Source organism: Elgaria multicarinata, chromosome 4 (genome assembly GCF_023053635.1).
Source record: "Elgaria multicarinata webbii isolate HBS135686 ecotype San Diego chromosome 4, rElgMul1.1.pri, whole genome shotgun sequence".
NCBI classification, from domain to species: Eukaryota; Metazoa; Chordata; class Lepidosauria; order Squamata; family Anguidae; genus Elgaria; species Elgaria multicarinata.
In genome coordinates, this window is record NC_086174.1 from 137,313,188 (window position 1) to 137,327,175 (window position 13,988).

The 13,988-nt window shown below is 44.5% G+C and overlaps 1 protein-coding gene across 1 annotated transcript in view; it reads left to right on the forward strand.

Moving 5' to 3' along the window:
- Nucleotides 1-13,988, forward strand: part of FKBP1B (FKBP prolyl isomerase 1B) — a 33,406-nt gene that overhangs the window by 7,506 nt on the left and 11,912 nt on the right. The window lies entirely within an intron of this gene.

Consider the following 13,988-nt stretch of genomic DNA (forward strand, 5'->3'; position numbering starts at 1 on the left):
GCTCTACAGCCCTTCTTTTGTGTGTCACGCTTTGCCAAGTGAACAGTTGCTTTGACAAGCAAACACTGAGTGGACTTCTGCAAGTCTGCTGTCTACATTAATCCAGTGACCTCTGTATTCAGCAACATGCTAGGAGCCTAGATGAGTAGGGATTCCCTGCTGCAGAAGTTACCTCCTCCAATGCACAGAGGATGACGGAAATGCAACAAAAATGCAACAGAATGGGGTGGCAGAAAGCCAATGAGTGTAATCCAGGTCTTCCCCTCATGCAATTCTAAGCAAATGCCTATAGTTCTGCCGGAACAGCAGGGAAGAATCTAGAAAATTCAAAAATAAATGGTCACTTCTGCCCAAAACGCATTCAAAATTCTGCAAACAGAACAACTGAAATACTTTTGCTGGAATATTTGATGCAAAGTGGAAGATTTGTGCAAATCTAATTCAACTTAAAAAGACACTCTCCATCACACTATTGACTGACACCCTGCAACTATAAGCACACTGGCATCTGAACCAGCCACCAAGTAAATAATTCCTTTGGTGCCAATTAGATCTAATTAACTTCTCTGAATGGTGGAGGCTAAAGTCTTCTGTAGGTTATATACATTTTGGCTGCCTTCCTTACTGGCTGTGTTTGGATAATTAACCATGTCCAAGTTCTATTTTAGACCTGGGTTATCATGTAAGACACGTTAAATGAGAAAGGCAGCATTGAGCAACCGGCCCCAACGATGCTATAAAGTTTGAGACACTTGGAAGATCATGCTATGGATAAGGTCGCTGCCTCTCTTTTTCTTGCAGTGATAGAGCTCTTGTGCCTTTAACACAGGGGTGGAGAAAGTGTGGTTGTCAAGGGAGGGAATCTACACATGCCTTTTACATCTACTCCACCCACAAGATGATAGTATCAGATGGCACACATCTCTCCCTGTAGCTAGCACGGTGTTTCTTCCCGTAAATCCAATTTCCCCCCAAACTCAGTCTTCAATGCAGCTTCAGAGTACCATGGATGCCCTCGGCTGGCTTCAGTGCAGGCTGATTGGTGGAAGGGAAAGTTGTGTGGGAGGTAGGGGAGAGAAGATAACATGTCTACCTGAAAGTAACACATTGCTTTCAGTTGCACTTTGCCAAGTACGGGAGCAGAGGGGTCATGAGAATTCCCTTGCCTGTTGTTTGCCTGCCAGGGAGGTGCTAACTGTGATGCTTTGAAACTGCGCAGTTGTGGAGCAGAAAGATCTGGAGAATGGAGGAGAGCCAGCCCTGATGCTTTGAAACTGCGCAGTTGTGGAGCAGAAAGATCTGGAGAATGGAGGAGAGCTAGCCCTGATGCTTTGAAACTGCGCAGTTGTGGAGCAGAAAGATCTGGAGAATGGAGGAGAGCCAGCCCTGATGCTTTGAAACTGCACAGTTGTGGAGCAGAGGGATCAGGAGAATGGAAGGGAGCCAACCCTGATACTTTGAAACTGTGCTGTTGCAACTGTGGGTTCAATCAATGCCTCTTTCTTGAAATATTCATTGTGCATGGGAGTGGCAAGGGGGCGGGCGGGCAGCCAGCCAGCCAGCCCTGTTGCCTTGAAACTGTTCTGTTGCGCTGGTTAAAGATTCTTAGAAGTAGGGATGGACCAACTAAGCCTTCCAGTGTGCAAAGGGTTGGTGCTTTGTAACCATCTCCCTCCCCCATCTCCCTCCCCCTTCTCTCCCCCTTCTCAGCCCCCATCCATCAGACCGCCACAGGGGGCAAGGAGAGGAAAGGAGTGGCAACTTCTCTTATTATTATTAATAGTGCTCAGTCATTCAGAGCTCCATCACACTTACTCTTTTAACCCGTTTTCATCCGCAGTTTCCCCCTGCATTTCCTTAGCAAGTCAAGCACTGGGCACTTTCATGTCTGTACATTGTTGCGCTCTTTCAGCTCATGTATCTTTTCACCTGGAGCGCTACTACGCCGGCAAATCTCCTGCCCCACCCCCTACCTTCGCCTTTCCCCTGCAGTTAATTTTTTTATTTTAAAAAATATTTCTTTATTTCTGCGCAAATACAATAGTACAGCCACCTGAAAGTGCGTAATTACGGTAAAACAACACACTACATTTCCCCTAAGATCATATCAAACAAACTCCAAGGAAGGGACTCCGAGACTGCTGCTGTCCCTTGGCTTGGGAAAGGTTTACAGGGGGCGAGGAGCAAAGGTTTGTTTTGCTGGTTTCAAAGGGTAGGCAGATGAACAATTATTTTAACTAATTTCTTTTGTAAAAGTGGTCAGGTCCCCTCCTTTGCTCCAAGGTAACCAAAATGCTTACATCTGTGTAAATTATAAAGATAAAGATATCAAACTTGGCACAGTGATAGCTCTTAAGGAGGGCTTTAGCCATGCCAAATTTGAATCAGATTGGTTCATCTCTTTATTTTTTTAGGATTTTTAAAATTCCCCCCTTAAACCCATTTTCCTGATAGCCCACCAGTGCGAAGGATCGCTTTTCCTTTCCTTTGATCATGTGAAGCTGTGCATCTTCCAAGTTCATAAAATAGATCTGCTGGTTCCCTTTCTCAAGAGTAAATCCTATTGATTTCAAATGCATTTACATCCAAGTCATACTAAAATCAGATGCATGCTTACCTTTGAGTAAACCCCATTGAACAGAGAGACACTTCTCAGTAAATAGAAGTAAGAACTCAGAAGTCAGCATAGGGTTGCAGAGCACATCTTTCCAGTTTGCTGTTTTAGACTTTAAAAAAAAGCTTCTGAGTGACAATATTAAAAGTCAGTTCTATATGTATTTACTCAGAAGTAAGTCTCTCTGTTTAGTGGGGTTTACTCAAAGGTAAACATGCATCTGATTTTAGTATGACTTGGATGTAAATGCAGTTGAAATCAATGGGATTTACTCTTGGGTAAGGGAACCAGCAGACCTGTATTTTACGAACTTGAAGATGTAAAGCTTCTCATGATCAAAGGAAAGGAAAAGTGATCCTTCACACTGGTGGACTATAAGGAAAAGGGTTTAAAGGGTAAAATTTAAAAATTCCTATAAAATCAAGGGGTGGATCAATCTGATTCAAATTTGGCATGCCGAAAGCTCTCCTTGAGCTATCACTGCGCCAATTTTGATGTCTTTATCTTTAAAAATGAGGGAGCTGCAGGCAAGGGGGGTGCATTTTCCAATTTCTTTTAAGCTGAAAATGTACCCCTAGTCATGCTTACTCAGGAGTAAGAACATAGCGTTAAATGGGACCTCTCTCCCTCCCCCTTCATGGTTGAGTGGAGAACCGCCCTGCTCTCTTTTGTTAGCGAGACCACCCTTAAACACCCCCCCCCCAACAAAGAACAGGATGGTTCGATAGAACGCAATGACAGCAATATACAGGAGGCAGGAGCGCATTTATTTTGCATGGAGGGAAAATAATCCAGACTTTCCCCACTCCAAAAAGAAACGAAACATGGAGGGGAAGAGGCGAAATGAGTGCAGGAAATGGACGACGTCATGTGAGTACTGGGCTGCAAAACCACATACCAGGCACGGCGAGTATGTAATAAATTGCTGGTGTGATGGAGCCCTCACAGCCAGGACCGGAGCAGCGTCTGCTGCTGCTGCTGCTATTGTTATTGTTATTAGTGCTGCTGCTCTCAGTCATTCACTGCCAGGAGTGTAGGGTTTGTCATGAACATTTATTCCTAAGCAAGTCCTCCATTGCACTTCCTTGAACACGTGAAGGAGGAGGGGAGAGGGAGCAATCCTGCACTCATTGGCTGCTCCATACCTACACAGTTGCTGACTATCATTTCTACTCACGGGACTAATGTGGCTTCAGTTTCTGTATGCCCTGCTAAAGTGGAGAAATACGGTGCTTTACAGGGTTCCATGTGCCGTCGAAGGAGCTGATTAATTTCTGTGAAAATGTGATTTTGCCCAAATTGCTTCACAAAGCATTTCCATTTAAATGAGCCCCTTGTGTGGTTGGACTGCAATGTTGATCAGCCGTAGTCAGCATAGCCAATAGTGAGGAATGCTGGGGGCTGTAGTCCAATAACATCTGCAGCGCATGATCCCTGGCCCTGCTTTCCCAGCATCACAGAGGGCAGCGATTCAACCGCCGCCAGATCCCCTGCCGCTACATCTTTGTGCTGGGAAAAGTTGTACCTGCTGGATTTCTGCTTGCCTCTGCAGCTGTTTTAAAAGTACAGGAGCCTTTCCAGCTGCTACTCTAGCAGTGAAACTGGCAGCTGTCATTTTATTCCCTCTCCACGAAGGCAGCCCATGTATGAAAAATACATCACAGTGTGAAATATATCTACACATGATTGGAAATAAGTCACCAAGGCGATAACATGTGAATAATTACTGGTGCGATTAAGTATCTCCTGGTGCACCAGTCTGTCTCTCATCCTGGCGTGAACAGCTGTTGATATCACACACAGTTGAACAAGTGAAGTTAATACAAGACCAAAAGGAATGAAACAGAATTGTTCCCAACCTCCCATTCTTCTCACTTCTGTAGTATGTGATTGAGAAGAAGAAAAAGGTAATATTTTTTACGAGCTTCGGTTTCTGAACAGTATTGACCATGGCTACTAGTGAAAATTGTTTCAGTTTATTACTCAATTTTCTGTGTAATTTATATTTATTAAAAACATAAATAAAATAACAAGAAGGCTGTGGCTCTGTTGTCCTTGAAGCTCACTAGGTGACCTTGGGCCAGTCCCTCTCAGCCTAAGCTACATGGTAGAGGCTTTGCATGCAAGAGGTCTCAGGTTCGATTCTGGCCATCTCCAGATAGGGCTGGAAAAAGTCCTGCTTGAAGCCCTGGAAAGCTGCTGCCATTCAGTGTCGACAATACTGGGCTAGATGGACCAATGGTTTGACTCAGTACAAGGCAGCCTCTTATGTACCTCACACAAGGTTGTTGGGTGAGGGGACAGGTGCCATGTATGCCACCCTGAATGGCTTCGAGAAAAAGCAGGTTTGAAAAGCAATAAATAAACATAATTTTTGAAATGACACCTTGCTAGGTGTCTTATGTCATGTTGGAACTGAACTACATCTTCTTCCTGCTGTGATTGGTTTTGCTGACTCGGTGTCACAGAGATACTCTTGAGTGTGAGGTGAGACTAGCGCCACATCTGGAAGGCACCAAATTGGGAAAGGCTGGGCTAGCGAGACATTCGGATTTAGAGCCTATGTTCAGTGAGCCCATAGTGTTGTGAAACGAACTAGCCCATGTGCATTGGCTCTTCTGAGGGACACCTTTGTTGCTCAAATCAGTGAAGCTGCTTCAGTGCCTTTGAATTGGCACAGATGCTTACTGAACGTGATGCGTGGCAGCAGCTGGCGAGCCTTTTGCATTGCATCTTCCAAGGTTTTGTGTCATGGGAGCTGAGCTATGGATATCAGTGACAGATTTTCAGTCATTTTTCCCCAGAAGTCTGTAAAGCAGGCCAGTGCAACACATGGAGCCTTGAGCCATGCATGGTACACCAGCAGTGTGTCGCAACCTACTCAGGCTGCAATTCTCCCACCCTTCAATATTAATTAAATAACTAGTGGACCTGTGTGTAGGTTTAATCTAAGGGTAGTATCCAGTGTTAGTCCTACATAGAGCAGTTCCATTGACATGAATGAGACTTCAATTTGCATGCCAAAATACCAAATGTAGGTATTTTAGACAATCGGGGCTATCTAAATGGTGTCTTTGGCCTGTGGTGGTGCTGCATCAGTTATGTGACACAGCCACCGATTCACTGCCAACGTGGGGCAAAGAGACGAAGATGTGCATTGGAAATTCAAGAACTTACCCCGACGTTTCCTGACGGAGCGAGGTCAGCACAGCTCTTCTGCAGAATCATAGAATAGCAGAGTTGGAAGGGGGCAGGGGCAGGGTCGGCGCTACCATTAGACCAGCTAGGCAGCCGCCTAGGGTACTGCCCTTTAAGGGTCACAGTTTTATACAAATTAGCTGTTTTAAGAAAAAACATAATAAAAGGAAAATGTAATTGTTCAGAAACTCTTCTTGAACAGCTGAATCGAAGTTGGCAGTTTTTTGGGTGTATGTTTGCAAGTAACTCACCTTGTCTAGGGCGCAAAATAGTCTGGCCCTGGGAGAGGGAGGGGGGAAGGCCCTGGCAATCCAAATGGCTGCCAGAAATCCCACTTTGCCACCTGCGTTGGGATTACCTGATGCTACCCCACAGCAGCAAAAGTGATTTTTCTTTCTAAAGCAGGGGCAAAATGGCGCCGTCACAGCAGCCCCCAGGAGAGTGGGCATCTTCAGCTAACCTTCCAGTATAATCAAACAAACTAACAAACAGCAACCTGCCCAACATTTCAGACATTCAGGGGCAACAATTTCAGTTGAGCCTTATCTCCTTGTCTGTAGTATGTATATGGTTTTTTGGAAGCGAGCTGGGGATCTACACTACTGCTTTTAAAGCGCTTTAAAGCACTTTGAAAACGTTTTGAGACCTGTATATGCAGTGTGTCCTGGGCCCCAACGGTTGTCAAAACTGTTATAAAGCGCTTTAAAGCAGTAGTGTCGATCTCCCAGTGGTCCCTTCATATTCCATTGGGTGCTGGGTAAGCATTTTACAAAGGAAGCCTTCGCCTTTGCAGGACGGCACATACAAAAATGCCAGTTCCAATTATATTTGTGATTTCTTTGTTCAAAGCATTTTTATCCCACTCTTCAGTCAAAAGGCTCCCAGAGTGGCTTGCAAGAATCAATCATTATTAGATAGTCCCTGCTCTCAGGCTTACCGTCTAAAAAGACACAAGATGCAAGGAAAGGGATTGGAAGTAAAGAGGGGGAAAGCAATGGGTGTGCTTGATTCAGATGGGGATATATCTATTCTGGAAACAATTGTATTCAGGTTTTCCGTGCATCTATTGTAGTTACCTTGCCTTGTTCTATGCATCGTTGGAATTAATTCTTTGGCTAGGGTTTCTCAGGACAACTGGTCTTGGAAAGCGATATTGCATTTTTATTTGAAATCATATTCTAGAACTGTGAACCTCTAGGGGCGTAACTTGCATTTCATACTGTACTTTGCTGATAAGATGTTCTTACATTTTCCTTATTCTGTAACGGTGGCTGTTTTTTCTTCTTCTTTTTTTGGAATGTATCTTCATGCTTCCGGGTGCTTTCTGTCGATTAAAAAAGATGACAGGGGTATATTTGGGAACTGTGTCATTCTCATTTTTAGTTGGTCCTCGTCTGTTTCTCACAGTTGCGGAAACTTGAGTAAATTCCGATTTCTATGTCAGCTACTGTCTGATTGCTGGTGTATTAGTTCAATACTTAGGGAATATGTGCATACTAGGTTACTATGAAACATATTTATACAACTTGGTTGCCACTAAAAGCCAACTTGGTTAATTAAAATAGAACATTGCTCAAAATCACTGACAGATTTGCCTAAATGACCATTTTTAACAGGATCTACTGGATGCTCATTAATCCAGAAAGTGCTCTAATGTTTTCAGCACCATCGTAACCAGCATTCTGTATTCTTGCAGTATCTTCCAGGGCAATCCTATATGGTGTGGGGTGATAAACCACCACATCCAAAGCCCTGCTCCCCACTAATCCCATGGGTTTCCCTATTACTTTTAATGGTTAGTGATGGATCAGCCATTACCTATTACATATGTAAACCCAATTTGCCTGCTCTTTCCTGTAGGAGCACATGAGGGCTGTTCTTATTCAGAGCATAAGTAGCCACTGCACATGCCCTCGGGTAGAAGTGGGACCAGTGGATCTGTATTTGTGGGGCATGTATGGGCCTCCCATTGCAATTCATGATTGGTGCATTGCAATGTCTTCTTGGCCCCCAAATAAAATTATCTATGCAGATACAGAGAGAATTATATTAAAAATGTGTCTATGGCCATGGCTAGACCAGGCCTATATCCCGGGATCATCCTGGGATCATCCCTGTGCATCCAAATGACACACGGGATCCTGGGAACAGGCAGGGACGACCCCTCCATTTTCCTGGGATAATCCTTAGATCTAGCTAAGGCCTATATGGGATATCATCTCCCTATCCCATTGCTTCCTTCCAGCCTGGTTTCTTCTTCTGAGAGTATGGCATTACTGAGTTTTCAGGATTAGCTTTCTATGCAAGGCTAGAAAAAGCACCAAATTTAATGACATACTGGAGCAGTGGGCTGGGGGATCCTGAAGAGGACATTTGTGCAATAAATAAATAAGTAGTTTGCCTTGGTTTTTACAGTTCTGACCTCACCCTTGCTGTGGGAAATGCTTGTGTTCTTACAGTATGTACAGTATGAGTGCATTACTATTAATATAGCCCTTGTAGGAAGGGACAGATTGGGCAGAGCAGCATGTGTGAAAAGAGATCTTGTGCTAGGAGATGACAAGGATTTTTGATGGGGTCACTTTCCCCTGTCTGTCAGGGCTCCCTGCGCAGACGCTCTCCGCAAGTTGAGTTCAGCCGACGCCGGCCGTTAGCTTCTCTAATGGTGTTCCTGTGTTTATATTAAGCATCAGCCTGACTTCCCACCTTTGAGACTCGTCCCACTTGAGTTCTGTAAATATTTTTGCTGCTCAAATCTATTGTTGGCACAGAGACACCAGCTGAAAGTTCTCTTAAGCCTTTCATTGCATGTATGGCGTTGTGCCAGTGAAAGCTAGACATCAGCATGTTAGCCTCTTTCGCTGCCTCAGGACAGATTCTTTTTTCAGTAATAAGTGATGTCTTTCTTTAAACTAGGCAGGAACAGCCTGAAGACCACATGGAGCAGAAGTAATGGCGTGCTTCTTTTCGGTCATTTTTTTAAGAATACATGGCTCTGTTTTGCATCTTTGTTCCCCCCCCTTCTTTTTCCAAAGCTTGCCTCTTTGCTTCATCTGTACAGAATGCACACTTCTGTCCTGTGGCGTTGACTGTCTTTAGTAGATGTGCCAAATTTCCCAGCATGAAGTGGCTCCCTTTAAAATATTGATCCACTGTTTAATTGGCAGTTGATGTTTCAAATTGTTGCAATTACCCATCCCAGTCTCCTGCAAAGCTTGACGCGATGATTTACAAGCTACCCAAAACTCTGTGCAAATCTAGATGCACCAGGCAGGATGGCAGCGGCGATTCAGATTACTAATTGAGAATTACAAGAGTGACTCGGATCCGTAGATTCCCATCAAGTCAAGAACATTTTCATGTACCAGAACAAATGGAACACAATTGCTTTTGCTTGTGAATTTCTGGGTTGAACATAATCCTAAAATACAAACAAATACAGTTAGAAAACCAGTGTTTTGCTACTTTCAACAAGATATTTCCACAGTTATTTATACAGCCATTTTTAGAAGCCTTGCAGTTTAGAAATGGCTTTGTATCCCTGTTGACTTCTGGAATCTGCCAATCTTTTAATACTGTGCCTGTGCTATTAGGATGTTCATATCATGTCGGGACTGAGAATCATGTTGCCCCCCCCATTAAAGCAGGAACATTGTTGTATTGTTTTGTAATGTATTTTTTATGAACTGTTGTAAACCGCCCAGAGAGCTTTGGCTGCGGGGCAGTATGGAGATGATGATAATTGGGATAATCCTGGTGGCAGCAGTGATGCTGATCCCATGCAGATGCCCTCACAGCAGTTGCGTTAGTGATCATACCCACCTGCTCTATAGATTGTTGCCACACAAGAAGCCTCTGGACATGTGTTTGCAGACCCACACAATAAGGGCCAGTGCAGACACAATGGGCTTGATGTCTTAAAAGCAAGCCTGGGTCTGGTCGTTGTCTGGATGGGAGAAACCACTGGGTAACCCTGTGAGTGTGTGCTACCTTGAGCTTTCCCAAAGGAAAGGTGATGGGAAACAAATATCGTTCAGACCATTGTGAAAAGTGTTCACTATTAGGGTAAAAAGACACTGGTAACTCCATACACAAAACCCTTGGGTTGGATCCAGACTTAGTCATGCTTAGTGTAGACTTAAATTAGTCATGGGACTAATTTCAATGGCTCTGTTCTAAGAATGGTTAAGGGTGCAATCCTATGGGTTGAGCTCAGGGTACTCCTAAGCCCCTGAACCCAGAGACTTGTGAGTATCTTATGCAGAGAGGGAGACACCTTGCACCTTCTTTTCAGCATCTTGTGGAGGTTTGGAGGAGGGGGCAGGGAAGGAGGCTGGGGTGGAATAGGAAAAGGCATAAGCCAGCTGCCCCAGTTCCCACCACCACCACCTGCCCCCAGGAATGCCACCTTCCCCCCATCTCTGTTTACCAAGCACAGAGAGGCAGCCAGGGGAGGGGAGTGTGATTTCCTGACTCTCAGCACAAAGTCTTGCTCTCAAAGTCTGGGTTTATCAGGGCCCATCTATGCTACGATTTTCACATTGCTGCAGCGCTTGTCTCCCTCACATGGCACACAACACACTTGTCAACCAGGTGTCCTCGCACTATTTCTCCCTTTCTGCCCAGGTACTTTTCAGCCCACTTCTATGACTACTTTCTCATTTATTACAGTTTCCATGCAGTACGGATTCCAATGTTTACTAATCTTGTGGCATTACGACTTGCATTGGTGGGAGTGACTTTCTCCTGTAGAGCAGGGGTGCAAGAACCTCAGATCTGGGAGCCAAATTTGGCCCTCTGGGGTTTTCCAAACTGCTCCACCCCTTTCCCTTGACCACCAATCATTTAGTGGTTTCCTGACTTCAGTACAGTTTTCCCTCTTTCTAAAAGGTTGAAATGCCTCTCCTAAGGCTTAGGCCCTTTCTACACCTAAGGATTGTCCTAGGAAAATGGAGGGATTGTCCCTGCCTGCTCTTGGGATCCCCTGTGTGTCATTTGGATGCACAGAGATGATCCCAGGAAAAAAGGCAGGTGTAGAAATGGCCTTAGTTACTGGCAGTAAGAGCTGTAAGCTATAATATACTGGTGTCACGGTGCCTGGCTGAGATCTGTAATTGGATGTCTAGAAGCAAGTTGACGTTTAATCCGGAGAAGACTGAGTTGATAGTGGTTGGCCGCAGTCAGCAACTGGCAGTTTCGATGCAGGAGCTTGCAGATGTTTCATTTTCAGGAATCCAACCGAGGATTGTGACTGAGGCACGAGACCTGGGTGTCATTCCTGACCAATCCCTAACTATGTCATCACAGGTGGGGGCTGCTGTCCGGAGCTGCTTTAATCAATTACATCTGCTTCGCCAAGTTCACCCCTTTTTGTCAGAGGCTGATCTTACCACCGCAGTTCATGCCCTGGTCATCTCCAGGCTTGACTATTGCAACTTGTTGTATACAGGGCTTCCCTTGAAGCAAATCCAGCACCTACAGGCTGTTCAAAATGCGGCGGCCAGGTTGGCCAAGGGGCTTCCAAAGTGGTCTTCCATCACTTCGGTGCTTTGAGGGCTTCACTGGCTGCCGGTGACTGCTAGGGTGCGCTACAAGGTTTTGTTAACTATGTATAAAGCCCTGCATTGCCTGGGCCCTGGTTACTTGAGCGCTCGCCTCAGTCCTGTGTCTCACCATTGGCAGACTCGCTCTCAGGGGCAGGGTGCCCTGATGGTCCCCTGCTGTAATTTGGAATGTGCAGGAGCCAGGGCTTTTTCAGGGGTTGGTCCCCGGTTGTGGAACGACTTGCCACTGGAGATTAGACAGGCTCCTACTGTCAATTGTTTTAAATGCCTCTGTAAGGCGTTTTTACTTTCACAAGAGTTTGGGGGAGGGGTGGTTTAAATTTCTATGTGGGTCGAAGGTTTTTAATGGAAATTGTTTTATGTGTTATTGTGCAGCGCCATGATGCCAGAAATGGCGAGGTGGCGCTATAAAAATGTTTTTAAATAAAATAAATAAAATTTTAAAAATGTATTTTAGGCCCCACCCTCTTCAGCTACCACTGAAATGCGCCCCCCATAAACTTGTCTGAAATGGAATTTTGCCCTTGTTCTGGAAATGGTTCTGCACCAATGCTGTAGAGCCAGTTTGGTACACACCCACTTGTTTATAAGAAAACCAATATAACTCCCTAAATATTGAGAGGTTGAATCAGGAATCTCTCACATAATGTACCTAGGACACACACATTCTCTGGATACGACATGCTGTTCCTCGCCCCTCGTGTGAATTGAATGAAAGCAATGTTTTCTGTAGAGAATTAGTTGGGCTATGAACTTTTTAGATGCTTGTTTGTGAACAGATCAGTGGTATAGGCTGTGGCATTTTAGCGAAAGCAGCAATGAGCATACCCTCTAGTGTAAGTCCCGTTGAACTTGGAGAGACTTATTTATGGATGGGATTATGTTGTACAAGGAATTGCTAGGAGAGCCCATGGGTGGAGAATTGAAATCCTACTCAGTAATGGTCTGAGCTTAGTTGTGTATCCTTGGGCAAATGACTACCTCACAGGTTTATTTTATGCAATTCTGATCTTTGATGGAGGAAGGTAGTATACAGATGTGCTAAGTAATTTTTCCTCTTTCTTGCTGATTATACTGAATATTAACTGGTACAATGTTTTCATTTGTCTCATTTTAAAGTCATGCAGTTGAAAGTGGGTAGTGTTGAAAGAGGTGCCACATAAGCTGGAAGAGTGGTGCAAATTCAGCAGGGAAAAAGAAGGAATGGGCAGGACAGAGTGTAGTTAGAGGAGGAAAATGCAATAGATGAGGCCGAAAGGGTCCCTCCATCACCTGAATTCCATAGACCCTGAAATTGGTCCTGATTCAACTCAAGATGTTCCTGGTATCCTTACCTACCTGCAACTACCCTAAAATTTATCAGCCAGTGTGAAAACTCATCAGCGCCCTTCTGTACTCATGCATTTAAGATAATTCTGCACGGTTTATATGACCACCTGACAGTGCAGTTTGCTGTGCACATTCAATGAGCAACACGGCACGCTAAAAGGTACATGTAATAATCCCAATTAATGGACTCTTCTAACACAATGTGGATGAAGGATTGTAGTTTAGTGTATAAACATGTGGTGGGGCTATAGTGAGGTGGCTGAATTTCTTCCAGCCCATCGGGTGTTTTATTCTTGGTACTTGATTCAACATCCTGGTTAAAGGAACAAAGATTTGGCAATGGTCACGATAACAAGGCATTGCAGCACCATTTTAAAAAGTACCATGCAGCATGCCTATGTGTGGACCCTGTAGTTGTAAAAAGCAGATCGCTCCGGCTAGCAGCTATATGCGGTCGATGTTTAAATGCCTAACAGTACTGTGCGAACTTTAGCTGTTTTGGTGCAAGAGTCTTGTATACCGTGCATAAAATGCCTCCTTCCGTATGAGCCCTCTAAGCCATTGCAATCTGCAGGACAAGACCTGTATAAGATGTGCTTGGCAAAACTAGATTTATTGCATAGATAATATTGTAAGCTACTGCTTAGTTTCAGGTTATTGTTGTTCTCCCCCTTACAAATAAAGGACAAGTGCCATCAGTATAGGAAATGCCCTGGATATATTCAGTGGCTTGAAGTGCTGAATGTATTTTCGAACATTCTGCAAACCAAAATGTCCTCCCGGCGCCCCTTGCAATGTTAATTCCAGACACACTATCCAGATGCTGGCTGACGTCTTTGAAACAAATGGTGTCAAGGCAGTCAAAGACACAGTCACTGTGTGAAGCCCCTAAGTGCTACTTGGATCATAAGAGGACTTGAGAAGGAGCATTGAACTTGCAAACCTTGCAAAAACTTGCACTCAGTGCCTGTCTGTGCCAGAGATGACAAGCAACTCTGAAGCTGAAGCCATATTGGGTTGTAAAAATCCTGATTGGCTCACAGTGAGGGCTATTAATAGCAGGTGGCAGAATAGTCATTCCCCAAACTACAAGCTACAGTGTATTCTATTGCATGTATGAGGCCCAGTCAGGATTTGCAAGAAAATGAAAATTCCAGCTGGAAAAGAAGCATGAATGGACAGTTCTCCCGGATCTGGCTCCAGAACAAAGGCAAAATGGTCAGAACTACTGTGACAATTACTACATTCCTTTGAGACTGTGGCTCGAAACAGCTGCAGTTATA